Source organism: Equus przewalskii, chromosome 8 (assembly GCF_037783145.1).
Source record: "Equus przewalskii isolate Varuska chromosome 8, EquPr2, whole genome shotgun sequence".
Taxonomy (NCBI): Eukaryota; Metazoa; Chordata; class Mammalia; order Perissodactyla; family Equidae; genus Equus; species Equus przewalskii.
The window spans coordinates 68,424,366-68,437,520 of record NC_091838.1 but is presented as its reverse complement, the minus strand read 5'-3'; positions in this window follow the sequence as shown (position 1 = coordinate 68,437,520).

Below are 13,155 nucleotides of genomic sequence, written 5' to 3'. Positions count from 1 at the left end.
GTTCAACTTGTCCAGACTTATGCAAGGTAGGAAGTGGTGGGCTGACTCTTAATCCAAAGAACTTGCTATAATCTAGTGATGGCCAAACTCGGAATTGGAACTGTGTCCCTCCACCCCAACCTCCCCGACTCTAAATTCTGGTTCCGTGGGCCAGACCCCCAGGAAATCAGTGTAACAGGATCACAGGTGATGCTAATGTAATCAGCTCACTGATGAGCATTTGGAGGCCCCTGTAAGAAACAGGCACTGCACACACTGATGCAACACACAGCGCTGAGCCTTGGGGAGGCACAGATGCAAGATCTCTGAAGGAAACAGGCTCCTGGGCAGCTATGACTGACACATGGTGGGATGAATGCATCATGACGGGCGTCTCACTCCTCCAATCTCTGCACGTGCTTTCCCTTCTGCTCAGAAGTCCCTTCTCTCTTTTCAGCCTTCTCATCCTTCAAGCTCATCTAGAAAGTTTGCCTGGCCTCCATCTCCACATTTCATTTGAAATGACCTGCCCCTGTGGTCGCATAGCACCCTGAACAGAATTCTACTGTTCCACTCGTCACACCACATTTTAATCAGTAATTCACTTGGCCGTCTCGTTCACCAGACTGTAAGATGCCTGAGGATGGACCCCACATCTCTGTACCCTTGAGCACAGCCCAGTGCCTGGCTGTAGGCTTGTTTAAGCCACCACGTGTGTTTGTGTTCTTATATGCAGTAGAACCTAATCTTAACTATATGCCAGCCCATGGAAACACTCAACAAATATTTGACTAGTGAAAGGAATGCCCAAAGCATAAGGGAGCACCCTGGAGGAAATCAGTTCTTCTGGGGTGGGTGGGGAGTCATGGAAACAGACAAACGCTAGGGACTCCCAGTCTCTTCCGTGGTTGTGCACCCAGGATGACTCAAGTCTCTGGCCTCTTCTTCCTGCTGCCTTTCTTCCTCCCCACAGGGGACTTTCCTTTCATAGTGCTGGCCATCAACTACTTTATCTTCTGGGGCATCCTACCCCACCAAGATCCTCTGTCGTGGAGAATTCAGTTTCCTTCCAGAGAAGGCCCTGTTCCTTGTTGTTTGAAAGGGGTTTTACTACTAGATGCCAAGGGGACGCAGCCAGGAGAATCCCCGAAAGAAAAAGAGTAACGTCTAAGAGACTGAGGAAATGTGACAGGTCCTTATCGTCCTGGCCCCTGATTTGTTCGCCTTTCATTGTCAGCACCTGGGTGGCATGGAGGGAAAAGCCTGGCTTTGGTGTCAGGCAACCTTGAATTTGAATAATGACTCAGTCACCTAGCAGTGTGACATTGGCCGCGTCATGTAATTTTCCCGAGCGCCAGGTTCCCCAACTACAAAACAAGTCAGTAGTAACTTTCTCATAGCAATCTTGGGAGAATTCAGTAGTGAAAGGGTGCCTGGCACAGAGAAGGGGCCCAAATTATAGTTCGGAAACTTCTCTCGGCCTGCCAGGCCCATGAGCAGGATTGAGGCCTGAAATTTGGGTGGATCCCCTGCCCGTACTTTGGAAGGGCAAAATCTTCCAGCCTTCGAGCTGAACACTTCCTTTCTCTCTTCCTGGCCTGTCCCCACACAACTGCACTTCCTTTTTATTCTATTGCCCTACTTTAAAGCTATAGCAGAAAAATCCTTAGAATCAGTAAAAATCCTTTTTTCTCTGACATTATTTCAGCCACACTGGCATCCTGCGTGAACCTCCAGTGCCACAAGGGCATTCACAATGTCACACTTACTGGCCAGGCGTTTCCACTTTCCGATGAATGTGGCCTTGACACATCTCCAACTGAATAAGTGGTCACAGGACACTTCAAACCTGGGGGCCCTTTCCATAAAGGTGGCTTACAAATGCAAAATAGTCCACGTCCCCAGAGACGTCTGAAAAAGCTATTAGTGCCATGCTGGAGAAATGAACAACCCAAAAACAGCTGCCGGCGGCGAACAGGATCCCGCGGCATTCAGAGTGTGAACTGGGTTCGTAGAGCGGCCGTTGATGAGCCTGTAAACTTAGCGCTGCTTCCTGCAAACGGTGTCAAGGAGAAGTGAACGGGCTCTTAAGCGGGGAAAGAGAAGGAGCCCCACAGGTGACAGCTCTTTGGAAGCATGCATGGCAGAGCCCCATATTGGGGAACAGAAACAACACACCCACGGGGGAAGAGGAGCATGTTATGGATATAGATCTGGGTGGGAAAGAAGCAAACGATCTTTTTTTCTAGCACCTATTGAAACAAATGGTCCTTTTCACCCAACAGGGAGTCCAAATACAACAAAAGACACGATTGGGTAAATACGAAGAAAAAATCTGATGGAGGCAAGGTAAACAAATGACTATTTACGTAGAATAAAGCCTTTCTCTTTGGTAGTTCACAGTAACTGGAGAGAAAAACTGAATAAACTTAATCAGGGACACTGAGTAGTATGAACTTCCAATGTATATAGGATGCTGTGTTAGCCCCTGCACAAATTCAATAGAAGCCATTCATTCATTCATTCATTTCATAAATAGTGTCAGACATGTACTATGTACTAAGCATTGAGGTACTAAGCATTGAGTACTAAGCTGGGAACTCAGTGGGGAGCAGGCAGCCGTGGCCTCTGTCCATACACAGTCGCCATGGCAGGGATAGACTTGTAGCAGCGAGCAGTCCAGGGTCTCTGGTCGAATTGCCTGTGTAGAGTCCTGGTGCCGTCACATCAGCTACGTGATCTTGAACAAGTTACTTAACCCTGCTATACCTCACTTTCCCCATCAGTGAAGAGAGGGTGCCGCCAGGATCCACCTCGTGGGGTCAGGATGAGGCTTAAACAAGATAACACACTTGAAGCACTAGGAACAGAGCCTGCCATTCAGTATATCTCAGTTGTGGTGGTGGCTGTTGTTGTTATTATTACTGCAGGCCAGAGGGGCTGCGAAGGCCATCCTCGAGCAAGTCATGACCAATGCACTGAGAACTAGGAAGGAGAAGGGCAGAGCTGCACGCATTGGCAACACACAACAAGAGGAAATAATTGATGAGCTAGATGTGCAGTTGGTGGCAGGGTCTGGACTAGGACCCAGGCTCCTGGGTTCTGATCTAGCTTCCTGCCTCAGCCTGATGGAGACCTACTCAAAACACAACTACAATGAGACTCTGGTCCTCAAACTAAAATATGAAAGCCAGTGTGCCATGTAACACAAACATTTGTATCACCTATCACAGGGCCAAGAGGAACAAGGGTGTACGGAGGCAAATGGCAACCAGATTAAAAGTCATGCCCTAGAGTCCAATGGACCAGGGCCACACTCTCACTCCACCACTTATTAGTTTCATGAACCTGAGCAAATTACTTGACTTCTCCTAACCTCAGTTCCTCTCCCTGTGAAGTGAGGTTAACGATAGAACCCATTCGTACGGTTATTGTAGAACTGGGTGTTCAAAAAATAGCAGCCTTTGTTTAATCTCACTCCCAATTTACTGTGGGCATGTATTAATCATTCAATTCTTTATTATTGTGTCTGCAAATTGGGATCATAATATACATACCGTTCTGCAACTTGCTTTTACACTTAGTATTTTCTCAAGCTAGTACTTACATATGCACTTCATTCTTTTCAACGGAACAAAATTCCAGAGACTCCATATAATAGGCATTGTACATTCTAAATGAATTTGTGTTTTTGCATATCACAACAGCAGCTACAATTATTGGAGGGGAGTGGCATGTATATGAATGAGCCATATTATGCCTCTGATTTATACTGTGGAACTAAACGAAGACCAATCAAATGAGAAAAGCAAAGGCTGTTTATTTTGACCTCGCAATAGCAAGGGAACGGGACACGGTCATTGCGTTTTGGCAGAGACTCAAAGGCAGGCCGAGGAGTGGGAGAGCTTTATAGTGGAACGGACGGAGTGCTCCGGCGTGCCCTGGTTGGAGGCTGTTGGCATGGGGAAGCTGAGGCGGGCAGCCTAGAAGTGGGGCATCCTATTGGTTAGGGGTGCATGTCTAGTGAAGTTGGAAGCAGGGATAGCAAATAAAGAAGCTATCAGTTATTAATCAATGCCTGGACATTGGGGGCCAATTGTTACAGAATTATTGTTTAGCTGCCAGGATTGTCACTAGAGATAGCAATCTGTCTTCCTACAAGTCTGGCTTACAGCATCTGGCTTCCAGGGTTGTTTATCGTGGATAAAGGGTTGGTGTCCAGGACAGGTTGCGAGTCAAAGTTCTGATTTTTTACATGATCTGGCCCTTGTCCATTTTATATTCATTCTCTCGATACACAAGATTTGGCGGTTCATGAGGATGTATGGACGGGCCCCTCGAAGTAAATTCCAGGAAGGCTTCTCTCTTCACAGCCCAGAGACAGGAATCCATTGCTTTAAAAAGTCAGAAAACAATGCCGGCACGTATCCCGGTACTTAGATGCTTTCTGTGGGTAGTGATTTTGCTTGGACTTCTATGCCCACAAAGGCCAGATATTTCCAAGACGTGCAGCTGACTGCTCAGTCAGTCTCCCTTTCTCTCCTGCATAAGAGGAGCTGACGATGTGGTGGTCGCTGTGATGCCCCTGGGAGATGCTGCAGTGTGCTGTTAGAAGAGGTTTCAAATTAGAAACCCTGGGTTCTGGTACCGCTTCTGCCACCTCCTTGCTGTATGCCTTTGGGAAGTCAACAACTCAAAGGCCACTTCTTCTTCCGGAACTTGAGTCCTGGTTAGTTGCTTCACAGCCATCCCCCTGGGTCGACGTGAGAGCTGCAACAGTATTTGTGAAAATGCTTCATAAACTGTGTAGAGTTATGCAAATGTAAGTGAATATTATCAGAATCATGGAAATGTTATTGCCTGGAATCACGCTCCCAGCATTTTAAGGAATCCATTCATGAGACTCTCTTTAAAAAAAGATGTTTTCCCCCGGCATAGTTCTCAACCAGGCTACGATGTGCAGTCTTGCTTGATTGGCTATTAGGTCTTTAAAGTGGCACACAATTTTGAAGTGAGTTATTCAACTAATCATTTCTGTCATAACTACAATGTCCCTTTGGATTGTCTGCTTCTGGAAAGCCATCACAGCTGAAGGAGCAGCCCTGACTCCCTGCTCAGCCTGCAAACAGATCACATGGCCTCTGGGGAGAAGCCCAATTAATGGCCAAATGAATTGGTAGCAAGATGAAAAAAAAAAGAGAGAGCCAAATGGTTACCAACACACAGTTCACCTTCCTTTACACAATGAGGTGGTCCACTAATGCACTAAATGGGATTGCCACAGATTGAATCAGAACGAGGGAGATTGCTATTTAAAGACCCCCCAGGGGAAATTACTCGATAAAGGATCTTTCCATTTTCATGAATGAGTCCCCTGATAGAACTGCTTTTCTAAATTTGAATTTTTATAATCCAGTTTTCAAATTATTATTATATATTATAGTATACGCTAAACCATAAACAGAAATTGTATTATAGGACAGAATATATAAAATATATGAATATAGTATATCCTATATAACATATAGAATATAATATAATTTTTATAATAATAATCGTTATTGAGACTCAGGCTGAAAAGTACATGAATTGTGTGGCTATTTACATTTCTCCTCTGAGAGAGAATGTTTAAAGAAAGGTGATGCTTTGGTTATAGATCCTTAAGAAAATTTACTTCAACAAGGGAAAAGATTTCAACCCAGGATAAAGAAAATATTTCAAATAAATAGTTAGGACCAAGAAGGGAATGGGTTGCCACTTGAAATATTAACCTTCCGATCAGAAAAATTTAGATGATCAAGAACAACTATGTGGAAATTTGTTTTTATTTGATGATTGGCCTTGAATTTGTTCTAGGAAACACAAGCCTATAGGAGATATGAGATGAGTATTTTAACTTGTCTCCTATTTTAACCAGTTGAGGTTAAAATAGCTTTAGGGCAAATAAATATAAGCAACAAATTTGGGGGCAAAGGAAGTGCCCCAGTTGCAGTTGTGAAGAGCTGATGGCTGGTACTTACCCATTTTTCCAGTGATGGGGATGCCAGCTGTTTGTATTTATAGGTACAGCAAGGTAGTCCCGGGGGGGAGGGGGTATTAAGCATCATCTGAGAAGCGATTTTCTTCTTTCTCTTGGAATGCTTCCTTGAGTTAAGGCCTGGAGCAAACAGCACCTATTCCATCCTTAATCTCTTTTTCCAGCTGTCTCCAAAACACAAACATCCACAAACTGGCAGAGACAGACATATACATGCATATATCTAAAGCAGACAAAGAATCCAGAGAGAGCCTAAAATCAGGCCTGGAGGTCAGCCATGGTCATATGGAAGACATCTTTAACATCACCTAGAAGGGACCAACCCTCTCATTTTATAAATGAGGAAAGTGAGGCCCAGAGAGGATCTGGGACTCCCCCAAGATCACACAGCCAGTTAATCTCAGGGGGGAAAGTCCTTTCTTCTCCCTCTGTCTCCTGATGGGCATCAGTTGGGGAGATTACTTCACAGCATCATTCCTGTGCTCATTAGTTGGGTAACGCCTGCCACCACCTTTGAAGCTCCTGGATAAAATTGCAGGTAAATATCATTTCTCTCTGCAGATGAAATGTTTCCCTGCCCGCAACCTGTCTTCACTTGTTGCCCATGGCCGCTGGCCACTTGTGGCTGCAAAGATTGCTACTGAGCTCCAGCTCACAAGCATCTATTTGCTCACAAGCTTCAGAAAATGGGAGGGCTGGGTCTGGTGCTTATTATTTAAAGCAAACAAACCCATGATTAAAAGTAAACAAGGTAGAGCTGCTCTGAAACAATTGATTAAACGTCTCCTGGCTCAGAGGCCTAGATTCACCCCTGTTACGCAAAAGTCTCCCTCATGGACAATCTAAAGAGAGAACGGCAGCGGTATCCGGTTAAAAAGGACACCCCCTTCCTGAGTGCCTGTTACAAGTCAGGCTCGGTATTCACATTGTCTCTAATCCTCAAGATTTAGAAGTGGGCCTCACAGTTCCCATTTTGCCAGTGATGGTACGGGCAGGTCAAGTAATACGTTCATAGACACAGCTGAAATGTGGAACCATGATTTGAACTTGAATCTCTGTGACTCCAAAACCCATGCCCACTCCCCCCTAACATGTTGCCCCTCTTTAAGACAGGTCTCCCATAGCCCTGTTTTTACTGTTGGTTTCAAAGAAAAGCTCAAGACATAAGAGAAAGAAGCTTCTGTGTGTCCTGGCAAAAGCTCCTGAAACTGCAGGCATGCTTGTGGGGTTGCTGGAGAGAGGAAGTCTTGAGCCACCTAGGTCACTTAAATGTGGAAAGCGAGCAGAGCTATGGATGCTGGAAACATCTAAACATGGGATTGTTCTAACACGAAATTTAAAAGGTCTAAAATTGTGCTATTAGAAGAATCAATAAATAATTTGCTATGGGTGCAACACTAGGTAATAGAGAGATTTGTCACACCGCCAATGACCTATTGGGGATGACCAGCAGCCAAATCTCTTGATGTGAACGGATGGTATCAGCGTTATGAATAGATTGACAAAGACTCCATCAGAGCTACTTCATCTTGTGAAAAACCTTATGAATTATGTCGAATAAAAAACCATTTACTGGAAAACAGTCTGACAGTTCCTTAAAGGGTTATAAATAGATTTTCCATATGACCTAGCAATTCCACTGCAGGTATATACCTATGAGAATTGAAAATATACATCCACACAAAAACTCACATACAAATGTTCATAGCACCATTATTCATAATAGCCAAAAAGCGGTAACAACTCAAACTTCTATCAATAGTTGAATGGATAAACAAAATGTCATATCTCCATACAATGGAATATTATTGAGCCATAGAAAGGAATGACGTAATGAAATATGCTATGACATGAATGGACCTTGAAAATTTTATGCTAAATGAAAGAAGTCAGATGCAACAGGCCATATATTGTATGATTCCATTTACCTGAAATGTCCAGAATAGGCAAATCCATGGAGACAAAAAGTAGACTTGTAGTTGCCTAGCACTGGGGCTAGGGGGGTTGGGGTTAAATGAGGAGTGATTGCTAATGGGTAGGGAGTTGCTCTGAAAGGTGATGAAAATGTTCTAACGTTGGTTGTGGTGATGGTTGTACAACTCTGTGAATATACTAAAAATCATGGAATTTTATAATTTAAAAGGGTGCATTTTATCACATGTGAATTATATCTCTATAAGACTCCTTTTTAAAAGAAAAAACTGTTTACTAGGGAGCAGGAGACGCTCATCCTGAATGTCTTTCATTGCTTTCCCTAGGCCCAATCTACTCTCCATCCTTCTCTGCTCTGCTTTGTTGCCTAGGAAGCTGATCCTATGGATTGTACCAACAGGCCTCCTTGTGTGAGTGATCAAATAACTTATTGTCCAAACTGGGTCACTTCTGAGAAAGAACAGTGCGGGTAAATGGACTCTCTTGGACAAACCAGGGGTCCTGGTTCTGCTGGGGTGGGTCCCTATAGTGCAGGCTGCTGCATCGCTCTCCCCAGGGCTACAGCTCCCGCCAGGCAGCCCTCTCCACGCAGCTGCCTCTTTGGGGTCCAGCTCCACCCCCCTCCATGCCCTTCAGGCCCAGGGATGGCGATGACTTCCCACCTTGGCCCCGGAACTGCACCATCCCTCTCGTTTCCCTAAATCCTGTCCATGTGCTTATAAATAGTCTCTTTCTTAAACTTCCTCCATTTTCAGTTGCAGTGGTGCATCTGTTTCCTGCCAGTACCCCACTGACAAAAACTCCAGATAAACAGCCTGAAAGAAATTCACAAAGTGTGGTCAGCCCAGTGACATTGTTAGATCTCTTACAAAGAGCTGGTGCACCGACCCTCCTTCAGTTTCTGCAGATGTCTGCTCATCCTGATAACAAGTCCTGATAATAAGGGATTTTACTGCACCACCCCCCCCGCCCAGCAACAAAGATGTGCCAGTAAATACAATTTTAATTTTTTGTTTATTATTGTAAGGCTTCTTTTTTTGTGCCACTTTGAAGGAAATGAGCATGTAGTGCAAATTACAATTTTCAGTAGGAGAATTCAGTATGAGAAATATATTCATTGCGTTTATCTTGTTCAGAATGTGTGGTGCTACCTAAATCTGAGGATTTATGTATTTCATCAACTCTGGAAAATTCTCAGTCAATATCTCTTGGACTATCTTCTCCTCCCCTCATTCTCTAACCATATGCGTTATTCTCATTACGTCTTTCTTGTCTCCTAACCTCTTTTTCCTATTTTATTCATCTTTATTTCGTGTGCTTTCTTCTGATCTTTCTGATAAAAAATCCTCTTTTCAGTTCTGTGTATATTCAGCTCCCTAACCTGTCCATATATAGCTCAAATATATATGGTAATTTCGGTGACTGTATTTTTCATTGTTAGATGGTCTATTTAACTCTTTTTTCAATGCTTACCCTCTTTTCATAGTGTTGTATGTTTTGGTTTCCTTCCTTTATAGTTTAATCATTTTAAACATACTTTATCAGACTGTTGGCTTATCCTCAGCTCTTATGGCTTAAATCCTTTTGTTGCGTCTGCTGACACTTGAGTGTGATGGGTAGACAGTTTCCTTGTAGGATTTATAATTTTGAGTTGTGAACTCATTTCAGGGGGCTTTATCTGTGGGAATCCTATGAGGACTTGATGGGGGTGGGTCCCCTCAAAGTCAATTCTCATTTGCTTCTGCCAAGTTGCCTAGGATTATTTCAGGCCAGTAACAAGTTTTCACATTAATCATCATCTTAGGCATTTTGGGTCCGTTCAGGTAAGGAAATTCCAACTCCAAACACAGCTGTGGTGCGGCATTTGGTTACAGACTCTCAGTGTATGCTTTGAGCCCCCACCTGGAGCCTAGACCAAGACTATCACGCTTTTGTGTCAGCTACCTGTCCTGGTGGGCAGACTGCTTCCTGGTCCTCCTGTCCTTGAGGCTGTGCAATCATGGGGTCCTGAATCTGCTGGGAGCTCTCAGTCGCACTTCCCCCCTCACATGGGTCCCTCTTTTTCTGATCCGCCTTTGGGAGTGAACACCTAGGCCCCTGGATTAATGAAACCAAGGACTCCTCCCAGGGCAACGGAGGCATCAGCTTTCCTGCATTCTCTTCTGATTGTCAACATCCTCTGTTTCCAGTCCCCCAGGATTTTCCTTCTTTCTTGCTAGCTCTGCCATGAGTTTAAAAGGATTCTGATTGCATTTTATCTAGCACATCTTCGTAGCTACAGCAGGAGGGGGTTTCAGGTTATAGAATTGCCTCTTTATGAAAACTGGAAGTCACCTTTGCATTGTGTTTATATCACAAAATGGTAGGTTTTGTGTAACGTATAATATTTTCCATTTTTGGGTAAACTCAGATGCCTCCAATTGATTAGAAATAACTGGAAGTTTTGCAATTGCTTCACGTGGTATGTTAAAAGCAAGATGTTCTAAAACAATATGCATTTTGTGCTTTTATTGCTACTCCCACCAGAACTCATATCTTGCTTACAAAACATTTCTTTTCCTCATCATGCTTGCATGGAACAGAAAGAGCTAAGCTCCAGAAGAGGAAGAGATCAAATCCCCAACAGTCTTGCTCTGATATCTGCACCCTTGAGAGCCCCATTTCAATGTCAAGGGAACTCAGACGCCAAATCAGTAGTCAGCAGGCAGCTTGGGAGCCTATAAACAAGGAGAAGGAAACTGGATGCTGCTGGGAGGACAGGTGTGGCTTGGCACAGAGTAGGTGTTCAGGAAACGCCTCAGGAACTGCATCCAACTTCCCCTACCCCACTACAGAGCAGACACGCTGTCCTGGTGACCTAGAACCATCATCAGGTAGGTCTCTATTCCTTGAATAGTCCCAGGGAAACATAGATTCTTATATCCTGTTTCCCCCTTTCAGATCTTCCCCGTGAACCAAACCCCATTCTCAGCTCCCATGATCAGAAGCTGCAAACCGGCCTGCAGATGAGTTTTTTAACATTTGGAAATTTTAAGAGATTTCGATTTTGCAAAACTTCAAGATTTAAAGTTTCAGCTTCTCTGGAGGGATTGGAACATGTGGCAATTAAGGGCCCACATTCCCACTCGGCCTAGGACTGGGGAACAGCTGGCCCTTAGAGGGAGAACTTGCTTTCCAGGTCTCTACAGTCCCCCCACCTCCTATGAATGTGCACCTGGCCCTGCTTCACAAAGGTACACCACCTGCCCTGCATCGGCATGGGCTTGTGACCCGGCTGTTCCAGCATTGCTCCAGCCTGGCTGCCAGTCAGTTCACGAGGGGATACCTTCTTTCATCAGTTTCCTGCCCCAGTGACACATTCTGCACACTGAGGTTATACTTGGGTGTTTGCCAGGCCGCCATCCATAAACACACACAAACATCTCTTAGGGTGAGTCATTGCAACAGATATTATTTGTTGATTCTTGCTAATTTCATTTTCAAAAAGGGCTTCTGTTTCTAAGCTTGAGACACTTTTATATCCTGACAGCTCCCCAATTTTCCTAAGGGATTTAGTGGCTCTGAGCTCACAAAGAATTCTGCTTACAGGTCTTGAGGGCGAGCTTTAACCAATTTTATATCAGAGATGTACCATGGTAATGACCAATACATATCAATAGCTAACCTTTACTGAGTATTACTGTGTGCGAAGTATGAGACTAAGCAATTCAGGCCTCATCTGTGCCTTAGGAGTTAGCACTTCTATTATTCATTTTACAGACGAAGAAACTGAGGCACAGAAAACTAGAAAGAAAAGGAGCCAGAATTCAAACGCAGGCAGCCTGACTCTGAGCCTACCGTCTTAACCACCTCGCACAGCTGTCTTGAACGCAGACCCTTCACGAGGGTCAGAGGGTCACAAACCTGGCTGCACATGTTAAAATTATCTGCCGAGCTTTGAAAGAATCCCCAAGCAAGAAGCGAATACAAAAATGGGTTACTTTTGGGGACTCCAGTGACGGGTAAATGAGCAATCTCTGCGTTTTTCTTGCAATATTTCTGTGAATCTGAAATTATGTCAAAATAAAAAAAAATTAAAAGAACGAAAAAGAATGTATTAGAATAGTATTAGCTGACCTGGAGGGATTTCTATAGGAATATTGTTAGCAAGAAGTGTTAACAGGAAGAGTTAATAGCAAGAGTCAGAAAAGTGTATGTGTGATGTGATCCTATTTTTGTAAAACAAATAATGACAAAATACACACACACACACACACACACACACACACACACGTATATCCTTATTTGAGGATAGAATAAAATATGTATGATACATTAAGGAAACTTCTGGAGCCCAGTCCTGAGAGATTCTACTTTAATTGTTTAGGGGTATGACCTGGTGTGGGTATCTTCTTTTAAAGTTCCTTAGATCAGGGTTTTAAATTTGCTGCACACTGGAATCATCTGGGAAGCTTTAAAAAGTCTTGCTGCCCAGGCCACAGCCCAAACCAATTAAGTCAGCCTCCCTGGGAGTGGAGCCCAGGCATGGGTGTTTTAAAATTCCCCCAGGGGATTCCAATTGCTGCCAAATTTGAGGACCAGGCAGGGCCCTCAGTGCCGTCAGAGCTGAGAATCACTTCTGGGAGGGAAGGGAGCTCATGTATGCAGCTCTGCTATGCGATAGGCATTTGACATCTATTTCAATCCTGGGAATAGCCCACGAGTTAGGAACCCTGAGGAAATAGAGGCTGGCTCCAGAGATCAAAGGGCCTGCCAGAGGTCCCAGAGCTAGGAGATGGTGGTGGGTGTCCTGGCCCACTGTCCCCTAGGCGAAAGAGGGTGATGGGGGCTCCTTTGGGCAGGCTTCATTACCTCCCAATCTCTCCTCCCCGCAATCACAGGAGTTAAAATTCCTCTAGTAGAGATTCATTCCTTTGGGTTCCTCCTCCAAAGAGCTATTAAAAACAAAAAAAGCAAATACTCCTGGGAGGAATTGCATGTTAATGGGATCTTGATGTCTGCCCAGTGGAGTGCTGGGTGTTTTGAAGGGAGGAGAAAGTTAGAGGGATGCTCAAACATGGGGAAAGAATGTAATGTAGGGGGTGTTGATCTGAGCTTGTCATTTTCCTGCTCAAAATCCCTCCATTCACCAGACTCACCCCAGGCCTTATTAAAAATGCCAAGTGTCGTCCCACCTCTGGGCCTTTCTGGCCTCATGGAACGCTTTT